This window comes from Bos taurus, chromosome 4 (assembly GCF_002263795.3).
Source record: "Bos taurus isolate L1 Dominette 01449 registration number 42190680 breed Hereford chromosome 4, ARS-UCD2.0, whole genome shotgun sequence".
NCBI lineage: Eukaryota > Metazoa > Chordata > Mammalia > Artiodactyla > Bovidae > Bos > Bos taurus.
Genome location: NC_037331.1, coordinates 54,903,309 through 54,918,961, shown reverse-complemented (window position 1 = coordinate 54,918,961; position 15,653 = coordinate 54,903,309). Strand labels below are relative to the sequence as shown.

Here is a 15,653-nt window from a genome sequence, read left to right as displayed (position 1 = left end):
TTTTCTCTGTAATATAATAGGTAATTTACTAAGAAAATACATTTTAAGTGTCATGCTAGGCATCCTTCAACACAATGTAGGGCAAGATATATTTTAAAGTAAAGAGTGCAGAAACTGGAATCAGTAGGAGATGCTATTTCCACTCATTAGTTTTGAGACCTTGAACAAGACCATGAATGTTAGTTTCATCATGTTGGAATTGGGGATAAGATATCTATTTTATTATGTTGTTGTAAGATATAGAAACTGTATAAGCATAAAGCTTAGAGTTCCTAACACATAATAAATGCTTAACAAATGTTGCTATTAGACCAGCAGATTCCACAATTCCATGCTGATAAGAATTGTCTAAAAGTATTTTTTTTTTTAAAACAAAATAAGACAAACAGGTCTCTAGGCCTTTCTTTGAAGATTCTGATCCACTCAGTGTGGGAAAAGACTTGGGAATATCATTTCTTTTAAAAATTTCCTTAATGAATATATCAAAAGACCCATATGATCACCAAAGGTGGGCAAACCTATAACAGAGAATCCAGTGCAGCATTGTCCTCTTAAGGGGGAGGTTATAAGGACCAAGGAAACTTATACCCATAGCATCATGATGCCCAAAATCTATTTCTGCTGCTACTGCTGCTGCTAAGTCACTTCAGTCGTGTCCGACTCTGTGCGATCCCACAGACGGCAGCCCACCAGGCTCCCCCGTCCCTGGGATTCTCCAGGCAAGAACACTGGAGTGGGTTGCCATTTCCTTCTCCAAATCTATTTCTAATTGATATTTTTTCTGAGCTCCTGTTCCCTATTTCTGTGTTGTACATGACTTTGAAACTAGAACATCCAAATTGAACTTGGCCTTTCCTTCACTATTCACCTTTCAAAGGAAGAAAATTCTTTGTGTTTCATTTCCAGGCAGAAGCACAGCTATCTTTCCAGTTTTCTAACAGAGATGAAAGGGCATCTTTCCTTCCTTCTCTTTCTCTTGCTAACTGGTTTTCTGCCTGCAATCTTGCTCCACTCTTAATGCCAGAGTATTAAGTATCTTTCCAAAATATAAATCTAGCTGTGTTTGAACATTTTTAGTGTCCCCTTACAGATCTTTAGAATAGAATTCAAATTTCTCCTGGAAACATTTGAGGACTTTTATGGCCCTAGCAACCCTCTCTCTAGCTTTGCCTTAGACAATAGTCCTTGTTTCTTACCCTTCTCTCCAGGTAAACTACTCTACAGGCCACATCCCACCGGTGTTTGAGTTTGCTGTTTCTGATCTTTCCTGGAATTATGTCCATATCAGCGGCCATACTTTGCTGTAGTTTCAGGAGACTCCTTTACACTTAGTCTCCTAGATAGCTCAAGGTTCAGATCAAGCATGACATTCTCCTGAAAGCTTTTCTTAGCCCTCTTTGCTCACATTTGCTAACCTTTTCCTATGATCTTCTTTTCGCTTTCATAGCCTAATAGTGGTATATGTTAAGCATCAATTTTCAAATTCATCTTTATCTAGAGTGGGATTACTTTGAGGAGAATGATTATATTTTAATCATTTTTATTTTCTCAATTACTTGAACAACTTCTGATTTATGGAAGGTCCTCACTAAATATGTGTTAAATGAATGAATTGGGTGCAAAATAGCTCTTTCCTTTTTATCCACTAACAATTCCCATTTTACAGTTAGACATAGTAACATTTACCAGTTACTAAGATCTTACCCTAATTACAATTACATAGATTTATCCTTATCTCAGGCACATCCTAAAAGTATAGTAGGCTGTTCCCCAGGGGATGTTATTAGGGGTAAAAAAATGTCTCTTAAATATCCTGCAAAATATGAGTTATGGGTTATTATCATTTTCATCCACATAAATTTGAGAAATGAGAAGTGGTAATATTTTGGAGATTATTTCTTAATTCTATTCCAGCAGACATGGGGAGGATAGCCTGGGTTTCATCTGCCTCACTTAGTGTCCTTTATTTCATGGATCATCCAATCACTAGTGACAACTTAATCATTTCTTCCTGTCATTAATGTGAGTAGATAGATTCTATCAATAGAAACTGGCTCAGGGGAAATGATTCAGAAAGAAAAAAAAAAAAAAAAAACTTTTAACAAATATCCAAGATGTGTTTTATTGAGTTTTTACTGATGAACAAAATTGCTAATTTGTATAGTAATGGGAGCTATACATAGACGCTGATGATTTGCTGCATGTCAATTTCTGAGGAAAATCTCTCAGAAGGATGCAGAAGTCATGGTGAATTTACAATGTCGTACTTGAAGTCATTTTCAAGAAAGCCTTTTTCTTCAACTTAAATGTAATTCATTTTCTGGAAGTAAACAGGGGTTTCTTTGTAACAGTATTCAGCATAGTAGTGGTACTGTGCAGTAGTGGTACTGATCTATTCGAGAAGACTTACTACTGAGTACCTCATAGTAGCACGCTATCGTACTTATTGCATGAGTCCATTCTATAGAAAAGTATTTTACAAGAAGTCTTTCATTAAAGCCTTTTCTCTACGGGGGTAGAGATAGAGAATACAACAATACAAGTTACAGTGTCAAGGATAAGGAAGAATAATTAGGGAATTACTGTGTGCTCAGTAGTTCAGTCATGTCTGACTCTTTGCAGCCCTGTGGACTGTATCCTGCCAGACTCCTTGGTCCACTGGTCCAGAATACTGGAGTTCATTTCCATCCCTTCTCCAAGGGATCTTCTTGACCCAGGGATTGAACCCACATCTCTTGTGTCTCCTGAATTAGCAGGCAGATTCTTTACTCCTGAGCCACCTGGGAAGCCCATTTATTCCATATCCTCTATATAATTTTCCAGTTATGAGTAATGGCTTAAGTATTAATGAAATATAAATTAATACTACCCAGCATGAACATCAGTAACTAACCTATGTTTACATTGCACAAAAATGTATACACTTAAGTTTTACATCAAGTTGCTAATATCAAACATAGCACATCCTTCAGGAAACTCTTACTAAGACAAAAAGCTTGATTTAGGCACACTCAGTTTTGCTTTTTGATGAAAAGAAGAATTAATTTATTTGTTCCTTCCTGCTGTGTTTAGTCAACACAGCTTGCAGCCTAAAAAAAATGAAAAATACACTTACATAATAGAGCTATCAAGTGATAAGAACATTTCTTTACTAATTCACAAAGACATTTTTAATGAATAGAATTAATGTCTTAAGACATTTTCTCCTCCACACAAGTAGATTAGCTTTAGCATTCTACAGGCGACTTGGGCTTCCGATTTTTCCAAGCTCATTAGACTGTAATGGTCCCTTATCATTGTTGGCATTGTCAGGGATTGGACAGAAGTCCAGTAAAGCTGTGCATTAATTAGACAAAAGCGTGAATATCCTCCCCACAGTTTCTGTATGTATAGTTGTGTGCCAGATCCTATAAGAAAGCAGAATAACAGGAGTTAGACATTTTGCAAGCTTTGCATTTTAAGTAAGGACATGAGAAATGTTAACACTTTCAGCAGCTTTCAACATTGTGGAGGCAAGGTAGTCCTCCCAGCCCCAACCCCTGATTTGTTTCCTCTATAATCATTCTCTTCAGCAGTAGACAGAGGTAAGCTGGCATATTCTGAATTCACAAAATCAAGGGCATTCTTGTTCATTTCTGAATTAATATTTTTGCATTTATCGATTGAATTATTCCTGAGAATAAAACAAAAATTTTTAATTTTATTATTATAATTAAAATTTGAATAGCACTTGTTAGTGCTATCTCAACTGCAAGGAGTGGAAACCAAATTCAAAGCAGTTTCATATGGAAGGGAGTTCAAGTGAAATATTCATTCAAGTTATAAAACTATAAAGAAGGCTAGAGTGAAATAGCCACTGGGAATGACTGGAACCATGGATTTGCATGTTTCAGGATCTGTGTGCCTATCCTCTTTTTCCTACCCTCTCTCTCTCCTCCTTTACACCCTATTACACCTTTCTCTCTTTTGTTTTCAGTCTTAAATCAGTGCTTGCCACAAAGTAAAGAACTTGCCCTCCAGGAGCTCCCAACTTACCTTATATAATTTTGCAACTGGAGAAGAAAGATGCTTCTCTTTCAACTGTAGTTGGGTAATATTTAAAGGAAGAAACAAAGAACAAGAGAATAGAAATGGTCTCTGACTAGACACTTGAAATGCCTTCAGTTCAGTTCAGTTCAGCTCAGTCGCTCAGTCATGTCTGACTCCTTGCGACCCCATGAATCACAGCACCCCAGGTGCCCTGTCAATCACCAACTCCCAGAGTTCACTCAAACTCATGTCCTTCGAGTCAGTGATGCCATCCAGCCATCTCATCCTCTGTTGTCCCCTTCTCCTCCTGCCTCCAATCCCTCCCAGCATCAGAGTCTTTTCCAATTAGTCAACTCTTTGCATGAGGTGGCCAAAGTATTGGAGTTTCAGCTTCAACATCAGTCCTTCCAATGAACACCCAGGACTGATCTCCTTCAGAATGGACTGGTTGGATCTCCTTGCAGTCCAAGGGACTCTCAAGAGTCTTCTCCGACTCCACAGTTCAAAAGCATCAATTCTTCGGTCTCAGCTTTCTTCACGGTCCAATTCTCACATCCATACATGACCACTGGAAAAACCATAGCCTTGAGTAGACGGACCTTTGTTGGCAAAGTAATCTCTCAGCTTTTCAATATACTATCTAGGTTGGTCATAACTTTCCTTACAAGGAGTAAGCATCTTTTAATTTCGTGGCTGCAATCACCATCTGCAGTGATTTTGGAGCCCCCAAAAATAAAGTCTGACACTGTTTCCACTGTTTCCCCATCTATTTCCCATGAAGTGATGCCTTAGGCCAGAACAAATATTGACAAACATAAAAACAAATGTTCATATCATGCTTTTATTCTGAGGGATAATCTTTTGTTCATTTATAATCTTAGGTGATGCTTACAGGTCACCCATAAGAAAACTATGATCTCAAAATATACAGAAAAACACATTTTTTTAATTTAGGAAAAACTAATGACTTCATGAAGAAGCAATATATTGCTTTTAAAGAAGTGAACAGATGAACAACGAGATAATAAAGTATAAAAGAATTCCTTTAATTGAATTTGCTTGTTGGAAAAACTGCTGGAGATCTTAGTCATTTGTTCTTGACATGCCTTCCTTCTTACCCCCTGCCTTGCCACACAAATTCATTAATCATTCTTCAGTCTATTGAGAAACATTAACAAGTTATGGGGTTCCAGAGGCCTAATGAAACAAAGGCTTGATATCAATCATGTGGAAGTTGCATACACAAATAAAATTAGAGAAAACTAAGAGTTGCAGAATAATTCTGAGGGCTTCTAAACCTTCCTCATCCCAGATTCTCTACTAAACATCTGACATTACCTCCTCAGGAAATAAATATGGCCAGTCAGATTATTGCCCAATGGCTCTCCTATTTTAATTTAATTGTTATTAAAAAAATATCTCCTTAGGTTTGAGAATATTACTGTTTATTCAATTTTAACTTTCTCATGTTACCTCCCCTAAAGACTACAGATTAGTAAAGGTAATCAATGGAAAATTAATGTAGGCTCTTTTTATAATTGATATATAGCCTGGATCATGTAGGAGTCTGTGCATGGTCTATTTTGAACTCAAAAGAGAAGACCAGATTCCTGGCATATAAACACCTGGAACCTCTCTTAATTCTTTTGAATATGCTACCTCAGATGAAAATAGGGAAGGGTTTTAATTTGAGAATAGACTGAAAGACACTGTAATAATGGATCTCTAAAAACCTAAAGAAGGAAAGGTGTTGTGTTTTTGGTTTTTCCTTTTTCCATGAAAAGGTTAGGCCAGGACAGTGTTCAAGTGTCAAGTCATGGGGCCATCTTATGTGTCATAACATTTCCCATGAACCCTCAGGTAAGATTGATCCTTTTTATTCTAATCCAGGATCTAAGGAGACATTGTTATTAGATGAGTCCTCGTTCTTACCAGTAACATTTAGCGAGGGGTTATTTTGTGGCAAGCACTAAAATACTTAAAGGCAATCTAAAAAAGAGATGGTGCAATCCTGTTTCAAAAAGGTTAATTTCTTAAAAAGTGAAGTAGACAAAACCAAAAAAAAAAAAATGCATGATAAAGTAATACAAACATATACAAGGTGCAGAAGGGGCATATCTGAGGAAATCAATTCTATATGTGGTAAAAAGAGAGGTCAGAAACTATAGAAGTTATTTTTGAGCTGAATTCAAAGATAAGTAGGCATTTGTCAGAGAGGCTCAGGAAAACATTCCAGGCTAAGTGAGCAGAATCAGAAGATGTGTGAATTATTCAGGTGCATTAGGGGAATGGTCAGCAGTTCTTAATGGCTGGTATGTAGGATAAAGGTCAAGATCCACAGGTCTTGTACCATGTCAGAATCCTGGATTATTTTTCCCTTGTGGAAAAAAGCTGGGCTTCCCAGGTGGTGCAGTCTTCAAAAATCTGCCTGCCAATGCAGAAGACACAAGAGATGCATGCTCGATTCCTGGGTCTGGAAGATCCTCTGGAGAAAGAAATGGCAACCGACTCCAGTATTCTTGCCTGGAAAATCCCATGGACAGAGGAGCCTGGCAGGCTACATTCCATGGAGTCCAAAGAGTCAGATACCACTGAGCACTAGCACTCTCTCAAAATGGGAAAAAATAAGCTTATTAAGATTTTGGTTTTCTTAAAGACCAAAATGGTTTTGGTTTGGTTTTCTTGAGAGCAGTTTGGAAGATTGACTAGAAATGGCAATAACAGAAATAAGGAGAATGTTGTGAGGCAATTGTACTAGTCTATGTGTGACAGTGATTTGGTCTGCATAAGACTGAAGTCTAGGGATAGGAGGTGAGGCCTATTTACCTGAAAATACTGTGTTAGCATTTTTTAATTGTCAATGATGTGGAATTGTCTAGTGTATTGTTATGATTTCCATTTCTTTGATTATTATTAATGGCCATTTGTATTCTTTGTTATTTTTCTCATATCCCATGGCTTTGTTGTTGTTTTTTAGTTGGGGCAGTGTTTGACAGAGCTGCCAGCTATCCTCACTATTGTCTTTCCTTTTTAAGTTGAGAGTAAATCCACATATTTTATTTGGGCACATTGTCATTGATATAATAAGTTCCAGCATCTTATATCTGCTTTCTGGCTAGTGAGATGTGAGCAGTATTGATGTACGCAACATCTGGGGAGTGTCCATAAAGAGAAAGAGGGAAGGATCATGTCTACCCCACTTCCTCCTTTTTGCCAGCTGGAATGGGACATGATGGCAGAAACTGGAACAGCAATTTCAGCTCACAAAGTGGAAGATGCAAATTAAGAATAACAGAACCGCAACTAGAAGGAACATGGTGCTTACCACTACCAAATTTGTTATAAATATGAAAAAATTTTCTCCATTTTTTCCTTTTTCTTTTACGTTTAAGAATTTTTTTCCAACAGTTAAGACTGAAAAACTATTTCTTCTAGAAGCTATTATAATTTTTCTTCTTAGATGACTATTTTTTCTCTTGGCTCTTCTTTTCTCGTCCTTAAAATACATGTATTCTTAAAGTTCTATCCTTGAATACCTTTTTGTTTAAAAAATTCTTTTCCTAAATCTTTATCTACATATGCAATTTTTTATATTATTATTACTGGGGCATGTCTGGATCTCAGGTACAATTTCTATCTTCAGTCACTCTTCTGAGCTTTAGATCATTGACTGTCCACTAGCCATTTCTGCAACAATGTATTACTGGGACTTTGAGCTTAGCATGTCCAGTATCATGTTTGTTGTCCTTTTCCCAATCACATCCTTCTCCTTATACCCCAGTTTTCACCAATGGTACTAATATTCTCTAAGTACCAAGACTTAAAACCCTGGAGTCATTTCATTTTCTTTCTTTATTCCTTATACCCAGGAAGTCATCAAATTCTATGTATTCTGTCTCTGGATGATTTCTCTGCTTCTTTGATAGTCTACTGCTATTTATGCTCAAAATGTGTTTCCTCCTTGACTATATAGCTATTTTTCTAAACAGATTCAATTACCTTGGCTTCCCATAAGTCTAGCATATGAATGGCAAATTTTTTTCTGTAAATGGTCACATAGTAAATATTTTTGACTTGAGAGCCCTATAGTCTCTGTTGTAACTACTTGACTCTGTCCTTATAGTGTGAAAGCAGCCACAAACAGTTCTTAAATGAATGGGTATTGTTGTGTTTCAGTTAAACTTTGTTTGTAAAAAAGGTGGTGGGTTGGGTTGGCTTTGAAGTAATAGTTTGTCAACCACTGGTCTAGACCAGTTTACAAGAGGACAATTCCTGGATCTCAGATAACATCTAATTTAGACAAATAAGAAGACAACACATAAAGAAGGAAGAAAATAAATGATCAAGATTATGACTCATTTCATTGCTGTAGTAAATGTTATGAAACCAATGAAATAAGAATTCTCTCTAGATTGCATGACAAGGGAAGCTTTTTTGAGAAGGTGATGTTTGAACTGAAACCTAAATAATGTACACACTCAGAGGAAGGTATATCCAAACAGAGATGGAAATGATACAAAAATTTATACTGTGAAGGAGATTGGTTTATTTAAGGAACATGTTAGTAGGAGAAGAGCTAAGAGAGATTTCTGGTATTGGAGGGAACCTCATGAAGGCCTTCTACACAGGCCATGGTAAACATTTGGGGTTCTACTCTACATCCAATAAAAAATTGGTAGAAGACTTAAAAGAAGGGAAGTGAGAAGTTCTGATTACCTTTAAATGAATAATAGATGGTCAAGATACGTATGTAGGCAGGAGACCAATTAGGGGGATATTGTAGTAGTAGTGGGCTTCTCAGGTGGTGCTAGTGGTAAAGAATCCACCTGCCAATTCAGGAGATGCAAGAGATGAGGGTTCCATCCCTGGGTCAGAAAAATCCCCTGCAGAAGGAAATGGCAACCCACTCCAGTATTTTTGCCTGGGAAATCCCATGGACAGAGGAGCCTGCTGGGCTACAGTTCATGGGCTTGCAAAAAGTCAGACATGACTGAACACAACACAGTAGTAGTAGTAGTAGTTCAATAGTTTTAAGTAAATCTATCTTTAATATGGTTGCAGTGGAGATGCGAGGAAATAGGATGCATTTTGTAGGAAGCATTAACAGAACTTAGTTCTGTTGGCTTAAATGCAGGAAGTGAAGGAAGAAAAAAAAAGGATTAGTTCTAAGTTTTGGGCTTGAATAAATGGGCAGTGATTTGTTACTGAGCTGGAGAAGAATTGAGGAAATGTCTGGAGAAGTGTGTAGAGGGCACAGGGGAAATCAAGAGACCCCTTTTTATGTTATGGCAATTCTGCTGAGCTAAGAAGAGAAATACAAGGATTAGATTTTGTGAGTGGGAGGTGATTGACCTTGACAAGAGTGATTTTAACAGGGTGATTAGGAGCAAGGTCCAATTGGGTAAAGAAGAGAGAGCATAGGTAGCAAGTGTGAATACGTTTTTAGAACTATTGCTTTAACCATTTGTTATAGTATCTAACAAAGTGCTCTGCTGCTGCTGCTGCTGCTGCTAAGTCACTTCAGTCGTGTCCGACTCTGTGTGACCCCATAGACGGCAGCCCACCGGGCTCCCCCGTCCCTGGGATTCTCCAGGCAAGAACACTGGAGTGGGTTGCCATTTCCTTCTCCAATGCATGAAAGTGAAAAGTGAAAGTAAAGTTGCTCAGTCGTGTCCGACGCTCAGTGACCCCATGGACTGCAGCCTTACAGGCTCCTCCGTCCATGGGATTTTCCAGGCAGGAGTATTGGAGTGGGGTGCCATTGCCTTCTCCGAACAAAGTGCTCTACATGTATGCAATTCTAAGTAATATTTATCAGTTGCCACTTACAACCCACTCCAGTATTTTTGCATGGAGAATTCCATGGACAGAGGAGCCTGGTGGCCTGCAGTCCATGGGGTCACAAAGAGTTGGACACAACTGAGTGACTAACACACACACTAACAATGTAAGTACTTAAATAAGAGAAAATTGTAGCTCTCAATGTTTTAAAGAAAAAAAAAAAAGAGGGCAATAATAGGCATACCATTTCTTGTAAGAAGCCATTACTTTTTAAAAATATACTAAGTGGAAAATATTATGGCCTTTAGAACAAATTTTTTCTTTGTAATAGTGATATACTACAGATGAGTGGAAAAAAATAGAAAGCCTATATTGTGTACTTCATTGAGGCCTTTAACTCATTCCTTTATTCAAAAAATAATATCTCAACATCTATTCTGCCATAGTAAGCTAAGCGAAAGATTTTAGTGTCTATGATAGCTGTATTTTCAGGGAAGGCATGGGTTAAGTCTTAAATGAAGAAGGCATCAACAGAGTGATATCAGAATGTTTTCTCTGGGAATGTGTTATTATTATTATTAGCTATTTGATGTTGCTGTTGAAATGGTGTGCACTAGAGTTATTTGGGAATCATTAACATTTCAGAAGACTAAAACAGCATTGAAAATGATGACAGATGACAATACAAATTTTGAAAGTGGCAAGGACAAAATCAGCAAACCTATAAACTCCTCATATTGGTATTGGCTGGGAAGGACACGGATCATTGTAGTGTAGTAGACAATAAGGTTGCAAAGACAAATAAATGAAGACAAATACTCCTCTGACTTTGAGGAGTTTAAAATCTAGTTCAGTTTGGCTGAAGCATAAGATTTATAAAGGAAAAGGGTAAGGGATAATGTCTGAAGGATGAGTTAGGACCAAATTTGTGGAGAGTATTGAAAAGCAAGGTAAGTTTGGACTTTATTCAGTGGGCAATTGGGAATCTGTGAAGAATTTTGAACAAGAGACTAGAAAGATGATAGTTGTTCTTTGGAAAGATTAATCCAGCAGAAGGTAAATCAGAGGAAGAAAAAGGGAGAGGAAGAAAAGACACAGAACTTGGGGAGTAAATTAGATTGTTAATTCCTTTTATTATCCTATATGTTCTAATAAATACCTAGTTAAATTATTACTGTCTTCTTTTATAAAAATGAAAATATTTTTAAAATATATTGTAGGCAGCTGTGAAATACATATTAAAATGGAAATAAATTTTCTTATATTGTCTCATTTTTTTGTTGTGAGTGTATTTATTGATTAGTACCTTCTAACCAGGTACTTAATCTAACAGATCACTACTGTTTTTTTAGCTCTCCTGTCAGGCACTGTTCTATGGGCTTGACAACTTTTTCACTGATACTTTTCATAACCCTATAAGGAAAGAATTTTCACCTCTTTCCTATAGGTCTATAGAAATTTAGGTCTATAATAATTGTATAACCCATTTGACTTCACCCAACTAAGGACTTAAACCCAATTCTGTTTCACTCCAGAGCCTGTGCCTTTGCTCTTAGGCACTTTACTGTTGAATTTCATATAAGTGGTAATTTGTTCTCCAGCAATTCATATTAAAAATTAGCTTTTTTAGTAGTATGTCACTAACAGCTCTGGGAACAAGTCAGACTATTTGGTTATTGTTATTTTGTTATTGTAGTTTCTTGTGGTCTTCAAATTTGATTTTGAAAGTAAAATTGATTTTCTTTTTACTCTTGAGATTGTGAAGTTTTAGCACATAAGTGAGGCATGCCATCGCATTTAGAAATGTAGAAACTATATAAGTGTCTGCCAATTTATATAAATAGAGCCTGCAAGTCTCACTGACATTAAACAGTGGTCAGATTTCATGGCTCGGTTCTTGAGGGGATTATGGGTGCCTTTTTGTGCAGAGCATGAAGGTTATATTTAGAACTAGTGTTTATTTCACTGTTAGGAGTCTTTTTTAAAATAAATTTTTGTACTGATAAACCTTTCTAGGTTGAACTTAAGGAGAATAATACATGGTGAAAAATAAAAATATTCAATGAAAATCTGTGAATGCAAATAGACTGTCTTTTTTTTTTAATAACTCTTTTTGTTGTAGGTATGAAAACATTCTTGGACTTGTTCTGGAAGAAAAAGCATAATGTTATGGATTGCAGATAATTTAAAGCTTTCATTCACCTTGTCTCTTGTTGTGGGTATCCTTTGAAGCCATGCTATACATAAGAAGTGATAGCCAAATTAAAGCCTTAACTCCTAGGCAAGCTACAACTTTCTCAAAGCAAGGCTTCTCTGATAAGTCAGACACAGAAGCTTCCCACTCCCTACCCACTGCGTTTAGAACATTTGAATCTTGAAACAGACTCCAGATCCCCTTCCTGAATCAGTCTTATGGAATTGGGGATACCCATGGGGCTTCCCTGGTGGCTCAGACGGTGATGCGTCTGCCTGCAATGCGGGAGACCAGGGTTCGATTCCTGGGTCGGGGAGATCCCCTGGAGAAGGAAATGGTGATCTACTCCAGCACTCTTGCCTGGAAAATCCCATGGATGGAGGAGCCTGATAGGCTACAGTCCATGGGGTCGCAAAGAGTTGGACACGACTGAGCGACTTCACTTTCACTTCACGCATCCACAGGCAAGAGACAGAAACAGGGAGGGCCTGTGTGTGTGTGACCTTGCCTCTCTGTACCAGAAATACTTTTATGGCTGCTTCCCATCAGGGAGATTAAAAAGTAAGATAAACGGCACAAAATAAGGTCTAAATCTTCTTAGCAAACAACAAAACAAAGGGTAAGAAAGGCTTCCATATGGTTGCTTTTGTCCTTAGTTGGGATTCCCTGGTGGCACAGATGGTAAAGAATCTGCCTGCAATGTGGGAGACCTGGTTCGATTGATCCCTGGGTTGAGAAGATCCCCTGGAAGAGGGCATGGCAACCCGCTCTAGTATTCTTGCTTAGAGAATCCCCATGGACATAAGAGCCTGGTGGGCTACAGTCCATGGGGTTGCAAAGAGTCTGACACGACTGAGCGACTAAGCACCCACACAAGATGCAGTAACACTTCTCAATTGGAAAGCCTAGTGACTGTCATAGGCCCTAACAAATTCCATTGCTGGCTCTCCTTTGCTTAGGAGTTAGTAAGGAGATGGACATAGGGTTGAAAGAAGACTCTTTAATACTCTCCTAGGTGGGGGGAAAAAAAAGGCCTAAGTTCCTTCTCACTATAGGCAGAGGCATTTTGTATTTTTAAGGCTGAAACCTGAACCAAAGGGAAGAATGGCCCCTGTTACACAACTGTACTCAGTTGAAGCATGGTGAGAGTCATCTTAAAAATTAGGCTCAACATAAAAAACAGTCAAAACATATAATGTCTATATCCTTACATTTTACCTATTTAAGAGATAAGCAACGGCACCCCACTCCAGTACTCTTGCCTGGAAAATCCCATGGATGGAGGAGCCTGGTAGGCTGCAGTCCATGAGGTCGCTAAGAGTCGGACATGACTGAGCGACTTCCCTTTCACTTTTCACTTTCCTGCATTGGAGAAGGAAATGGCAACCCACTCCAGTGTTCTTGCCTGGAGAATCCCAGGGACGGGGGAGCCTGGTGGGCTGCCCTCTATGGGATCGCACAGAGTCGGACACAACTGAAGCGACTTAGCAGCAGCAGCAGCAGCACAAAATAAGTAATAAAAATAGGAAAAATTTGAGTAAAATGGAGTAATTTTGTCACTTAACTATTGAAGACACAACAAACTTTCTGCAGAAATGTATTAAAAATTTATAGCCAAACATATATATTAGACACAAATAGTTAAATAATTAAAGGTGATAGCCATGGATATTGCTAATGATAGTAGTTAGCATATATTGGACACACAGTGCCAAGCCCCTAGTTAAGGCTTTTACTTGCTTTATTTCAGTTAATTCTAGAAAATCATATACCATAGCAATTGCTAGAATTCCTTTTTTACAGTGGGAAAAATAGAGGCTTACAAAGGTTAAAAAACTTAACCAAAAGTACACAGCACACAATGAATGTAGGAGCGAAGGCCAATGGATGTGTTTCCACACTAATATCAGCTGGTTTGAGTTATTTAACACATTAATCAGACCTGAATAAGTTCAGCAAAAGGTGTAAAGGTGAGAAGTGTCTTTGAAAATTAATTCTGAGAATCTTTAATAAGAGAGAAGACAAGCACTCCATTGCTTAACTTCAGTTTATTTCCTAAGAAATCTTCCTGTGAGGAAGACTTTCTTGAACTCTCTTTCTGTGCTTAAATTTGAGGAAAGTTCACATGTTTGAAGAGTCTAATGTAAAGCTTCAACAACTACAGGTGCAATTTTGAGTAATTTCTGGAGATATTCATGATATTCACAATGATACAAAACAAGATGAAAAAATTAATGTCAAAGCAACTCTTTTAGGTTTTCAGAGATAAGCTTTTAGATGAATTCAATATGGTTGAGCCAATAGGGCTCCCAGCAAATCAAATTAAATTTCATTAGGTCTTTTCAGATCTCAGGACAAGTGAAAATTCTGGATGAACCTGGTCTCATGCAATATCATGCTTCATGGCCCAGCACCAAGGAAATGCAAAGAATATCTGGACTATCTGTTTTATCAGCACTTTGGGCATAAAATTTAAATCTGCATGGTTACAGACAAAGTGCACTTTCCATAGAAGTTACTGATTTATGTATAGAAGCTATACATTTCTTCCAAGTGAATGTAGCTTATATCAACTATCTGAATGACTGGGGCTTCAAGGAATTCATCATCACTAGCTCCTAACATACTCCTGGCAGAATCCTAAGTGAGAGCTGGAGATATGACCAACACTCCAGTAATTCTTATCATGTCTGCCCAGTCAAAGCACCATGCTTTTGTTTGAAGTATCTGTTGGCATGGTTGTTTTTTATTATGGAATGTTTAAAGACAATATAGTAGTAGTAGCAATAGATGTTTTAAGTGACTAAAGCTACATTATCCCAACTATGGAAGGCATTTTGTAATTTAAAAATAATATTTAAGCATAACTGACTAAATTTTAAACTACAACATATAGTATGATTCTTCTTCCATTCTGCTCAGTAAATATTAAGTGAGAAAGATACAATAGTGACGGCACTATAATAGATAAGGTCCCCATCATATGGAGCTTATAACAAAGGGGGAGACAGACAAAAAACTAGTAAAATAAATAAGCACATTAATTAATTAATGATATAATTGCAAATTGTGATATATATAGTACAAGTTAAAAATGGTAATGTGATAGAAAGCAGAGAACTGAGTTCTTACCACTCTTGACACTATGATCAGAAGCCACTTTGATAATGTGACATTTTGGCTTGCTAACAGCCTAAGCACACAGAATGGTGAATTGAAGAGGCTCAAAGGCACATAAGAGTTTGTCTTTCTCAAGGAACAGAAAAGAGATCATTGTGGCTGAGAGTGAGAGTGATAACATTGGAGATGTAGCAGAAACTGGATCATACTGGCTGGTAGAACAGTTTAACTTCAGTTTTGATGTTACTAAAAAAGATTTCAATCCATATGAATGATAGCCATTGACATTTTCAATATCAGTCTGCTTCCAAGAGTAGAACAAAGTGGAAATGATACAAAAGTTAGTTTAGGAGTCTAGTCAAGACATAATGAGGGTTGGGCCAGAATAATGGTAAAGATGATGGAAAGAAAAGGATAGATCCTAGCTACATTTTCAGCAGAGCTGGTAGGCTCTTCTGATGATTAGATGGGGGAGGTTCAGTTCGGTTCAGTTCAGTCATAGGTCATGTCCGACTCTTTGCGACCCCAT

General features: G+C 37.5%; 1 long non-coding RNA gene across 1 annotated transcript in view; it reads left to right on the top strand.

Annotated features, from left to right (window-relative positions):
- The window catches only part of LOC132345096 (uncharacterized), a 262,772-nt gene extending 250,754 nt beyond the window's left edge, over positions 1-12,018 (top strand). Inside the window, exon 3 of the long non-coding RNA XR_009494224.1 lies at positions 11,933-12,018. This is a non-coding gene — a long non-coding RNA (uncharacterized lncRNA). The remainder of the gene's footprint in view (positions 1-11,932) is intronic.
- The last annotated feature ends 3,635 nt before the right edge of the window (positions 12,019-15,653 follow it).